Genomic DNA, 5,086 nt, shown 5'->3' with positions numbered 1-5,086 from the left:
TTTTTTCTCTCTGACTTCTTTCAAGACATTTTCCTTATCTTTGACTTTTTGAAGTTTGAATATGATATGCCTAGGTTTAGTTTTGGGGGCATTTATGCTGCTTGGTATTCTATGAGCCTCCTGACCCTGTAGTTTGGTATCTGATATTACTTTGGGGGAAATTCTCAGTTGTTATTGCTTCAAATATTTTTTTTTTCTTTTTCTCTTCTTCTTTTTCTGGAATCTCTATTTAACCTAGCTACACAATTTTTAGTTGTTCCAACCGTTCTTAGATATCCTGTTTATTTTCCTCCTCAATCTTTTCTGTGTTTACTTTTCTGTTTTGGAATCTCTAGTGGTATACCCTCAAGCTCAGAGATATTTTTCCTCAACCACGTGCAGTCTACTAATGAGCCCATCAAAAGCATTCTTCATTTCTGCTACAGTAATTTTGATCTCTAACATTTCTTTTTTATTCTTTCTTAGAGTTTCCATCTCTGCTTACATTGCCTATCTATTTTTGCATGCTGTCTACTTTATCCATGAGAGTCCTTAGGATATTAATCACAGTTGTTTTAAATTCCTGGTCTGATAATTTCAACATCTGTGCCATATCTGAGTCTGATTCTGAATTCATGCTCTTTTTCAAACTGTATTTTTTGCCTGTTAGTATGCCTTGCAATTTTTTGTTGATAGCCAGACTTGATGTGCTGGGTAAAAGGAACTGCTGTATATATACTATTGGTGATGTGGTTGTAAGGTACCTGTTTTTGTAAAGTTTTATTGGAAAACAGCCACATCCATTCATTTATGAATACGGTGGTTTGTGGCAGAGTTGAGTAGTAACAACAGAGAACTCAAGGCCCACAAAGTCTAAAATATATATATATTGGGTTGTACCCATAAAAAGTTTGCCAACACCTGATTTAGATTATAAAGTGTCTTCAGTAAAAGGAACTTTATTCTTATTGGCTTTAGAGGCTAAAAAGTATTATATACATCTAATATTCCTAGAACTCCCAGATAATAAGAAACTATTAATATGTACTAGTTTTTTAGGGGGTGAAATCCCATTTTGACAAAAACTACTAGGTCACAAGCATTTTTATTTAACAATCCAAAATCCTTAGGTAAATCACACTGGCTTGAGAGTTTGGGTTTTTAAAAAAATGTCTAAGTTCATTCCCTGGATTTATCTTCACATAAAGAAACTAGTCAGTATAAACTTCCTGAATTTTTGCACTGAGTTACTGATCAGATACATTACTCCCATATAATGTTTTAAATTAGGAAAAATATAAAATTATAAACTCAACAGTTTAGAACTATATAAATTCTGAGAAACTTTTTATATCAACATTAATTGTGATCTGTAATGTATCATCTTAAATAGAATTTCCAAAATCTTTAATTAACTTTAAGACCTGGAATAATATGAAATCAGGTTAGTTAATTGAGTAATTGATATAAGTTGCATCAATAACTTCTAAGTAACATAGAATACTGAAACATTGGTCATATTCTTATATATACACATTGATACATATGTATATGTATATACATTCAGTGTGTGTGTATATATATTCCACCAACCTAGAACTGTGTACCCTGCAAAATTATACTTCAAAAGTGAAGGAAAAAGAAACTTAGACAAAAATTGAGGGTGTTTGTTTTCAGTAGATTTGCCTTACAAGGAATGTTAAAAGAAGTTATTCAGAGAGAAGGCAAATGAGATAGGTTAGAAACTCAGATCTAAATAAACATACATAAATACACACTAAATGTATATACACACACAAATATATATTACTGTATGTATCTGTGTATTTATAGTGTATGCTCTATATATAAAAGATTGACTAATTTGATTATCTGAAGGATTAAGGGAGGATACCACCCCTCATATTGTCTTATGCCCAATTTCTGCCTCCAAAGAAAGAAGTAAAAACTAAAAGGCAGAAATGAAATCCACAGGCAGACAGCCTGGCGCCTGTGCCCTGGGCCTGGTAGTTAAAGATCGACCCCTGACCTAACCGGTTATGTTATCTATAGATTCCAGACATTGTATGGAAAAGCATTGTAAAAATCCCTGTCCTGTTCTGTTCTGATCTGATTACTGGTGCATGCAGCCCCCAGTCACGTACCCTCTGCTTGCTCAATCGATCACGACCCTGTCACGCGCACCCCCTTAGAGTTGTGAGCCCTTAAAAGGGACAGGAATTGCTCACTCAGGGAGCTCAGCTCTTGAGACAGGAGTCTTGCCAATGCCCCCAGCCGAATAAATCCCTTCCTTCTTTAACTCGATGTCTAAGTAGTTTTGTCTGCGGCTTGTCCTGCTACAGGATAACTTTTTTTTTTTTCCGAGATGGAGTTTCTCTCTTGTCGCCCAGGCTGGAGTGCAGTGGTGCGATCTTGGCTCACTGCAACCTCCACCTCCCGGGTTCAAGCAATTCTCCTGTCTCAGCCTCCCAAGTAGCTGGGATTACAGACGCCCGCCACCATGCCTGACTAATTTTTTGTATTTTTAGTAGAGACGGGGTTACACCATGTTAAGCAGGCTGGTCTTAAACTCCTGACCTCAGGTAATCTGCCCGCTTTGGCCTCCCAAAGTGCTGGGATTACAGGTGTGAGCCACTGCACCTGGCCAGGAATAATTTTTTCTATAAGATGAAAGACATCATAATGCAAGTCAAAAGGAAAATATTTTGGGATAAAATGCTACTCATATATCTGACAAAATAGAGATAATATCCCTACTATAAAATAAACCTTACAAATTGATCTTTAGAAAAGACGAGAGCTCGATTGCTTAATGGGCAAAGTATATGAATAGGTAATTAACAGAAGAGGAGATGCAAAGCCTAAAAAATATGTAAAAACCTGTTCAATCTTACTAGTGGTCAGGAAAGTAAAAAATGAATTAATGAGATACCATTATTTTCACCCATCGGATTGGCAGAAAGTAAAGACTGTACATAGATGCTGATGACTGCCCATAAACAGGGACCCACAACACTGCTGTTAGAGTGTGAGTCAACACAACATTTGGAGGAAGTAATCTTTGTACAATTATCTGGTGGGGTTAATTACAATTGAAAATAGGCTGAGCACGGTGGCTCACACTGAGGAAAGAGACAGACCCTCTCATATTGTTTTATACTCAGTACCTGTTTTAAGAAAAAACAAGGACATGAAACCAAAGACAGGCAGCCCGGCGCCAGGCCCAAAACCTGGCCTGGGCCTGCTTGGCCTAAACCTAGTAGTTAAAAATCAACTCATAACTTAGAAACCGATGTTATTCATAGATTCCAGACATTGTATAGAAGAACATTGTGAAACTCCCTGCCCTGTTCTGTTTCTCTCTATCAGTGCATGAAACCCCTGTTACGTATCCCCTAGATTGCTCAATCGATCACGACCCTTTCATATGAAATCTTTAGTGTTGGAGCCCTTAAAAGGAACAGAAATTGTGCACTTGGAGAGCTCAGATTTTAAGGCAGTAGCTTGCCGATGCTCCCAGCCGAGTAAAGCCCTTCCTTCTACAACTCTGAAAGGTTTTGTCTGTGGCTCCTCCTGCTACATTTCTTGGTTTCCTGACTGGGAAGTGAGGTAACTGACAGATGACTGAGGCAGCCCCTTAGGCAGCTTAGGCCTGCCCTGTGGAGCATCCTGCAGGGGACTCCGGCCAACCTGAGTAACATGATCCAAAGAGCGCTCCGGGTAGGCAATTGCCCCAGTGGAATGCCTCACCAGAGCAGCACGTAGCAGGCCCCTGTGGAGGATTAACACAGTGGCTGAACACCGGGAAGGAACTGGCACTTGGATTCCAGACATCTGAAACTTGGAAAGACTAGTCTTTGGAACTTACCTGCTCCATTTGAGTGGAAGCGTGGCCTGATCACCCACGGCGTGCCTTTATCGGCACTTTGGTGTTGGTTTTGGTTTTGACTTGGTTGAAATTGCTTGACAGGACCAGTCTTGGGAACTTGCCCACTCCATTTGAGTGGAAGCGTGGCCTGATCACCCACGGTGTGCCTTTATCGGCACTTTGGTTTTGGTTTTGACTTGGTTTAAATTGCTTGACAGGACTGGTCTTAGGAACTTGCCTACTCCATTTGAGTGGAAGCGTGGCCTGATCACCCACGGTGTGCCTGTACCGGCACCTTGGTTTTTGTTTTTGGCTTGACTTGGATTGCTTGATACTTTGGTTTTGGTTTTGACCTGGCTTAGATTTCTGTATACTCTCATTTTGGTTTTGATTTTGGTTTGGTGTAAACTGCAGAAGTGTGTGTGCCCTTTTTACCTGTTTTGTGTTTTGTGGTGTGCGTGTGGTGTCAGCGTGGTGTTTTGTCTCAAAGAAGCATGGGTCAGGCACAAATAAGCCCACCCCACTAGGAACTATGTTAAAAAAAATTCAAGAAAAGAAAAAAAGAGGGGAGGCAGAATTTATATAAAAAGAATATTGTATGGTAAATTCTTGTCCTGAAATAAATTAACTGGTTATTAAAAAAAAAAAGTTTGTAATAAGTCAGAAAGTTAAGACATCTTGAAAAATTGTCTGCAAAAGTCATGAAAGAAAAAAGTTATAAAAATTATGCAAAAAATGTTGTATAATTTAAAAGTAATAAGGCCCCCTGAGTACTATTGAAAAAACAGTTTATGTGCAAAGTGTATAAGACAATTAAAATATACCTTTGGTAAAAAGATTATAAGGAGGCATAAGAATGTGAATTTTTACCTACATTAAAAGGTTAAAAAAATTATTGTTTTAAAAGTTTAAGCAAGTTTTAAAACGTTAATTGTAAAGAAAATTCTGTGTGTAAACATATTAGCTAAAGTTAAAAAAGGTATCCAGTTTTTCTGTGAACTAGACATTAAAGTAAAAATGCAACAGGTTTTTCTTAAACCATCAACCTGCTCTTTAACAAAAATTATAAAAAGACTCTATAAAATCTTACTTTATGGGGCCGGGCGCGGTGGCTCAAGCCTGTAATCCCAGCACTTTGGGAGGCCGAGATGGGCGGATCACCAGGAGATCGAGACCATCCTGGCTAACAAGGTGAAACGCCGTCTCTACTAAAAAGTACAAAAAACTAGTGGGCGAGGT

Source organism: Macaca fascicularis, chromosome 4 (genome assembly GCF_037993035.2).
Source record: "Macaca fascicularis isolate 582-1 chromosome 4, T2T-MFA8v1.1".
Taxonomy (NCBI): Eukaryota; Metazoa; Chordata; class Mammalia; order Primates; family Cercopithecidae; genus Macaca; species Macaca fascicularis.
This window is presented reverse-complemented; position numbering follows the sequence as displayed.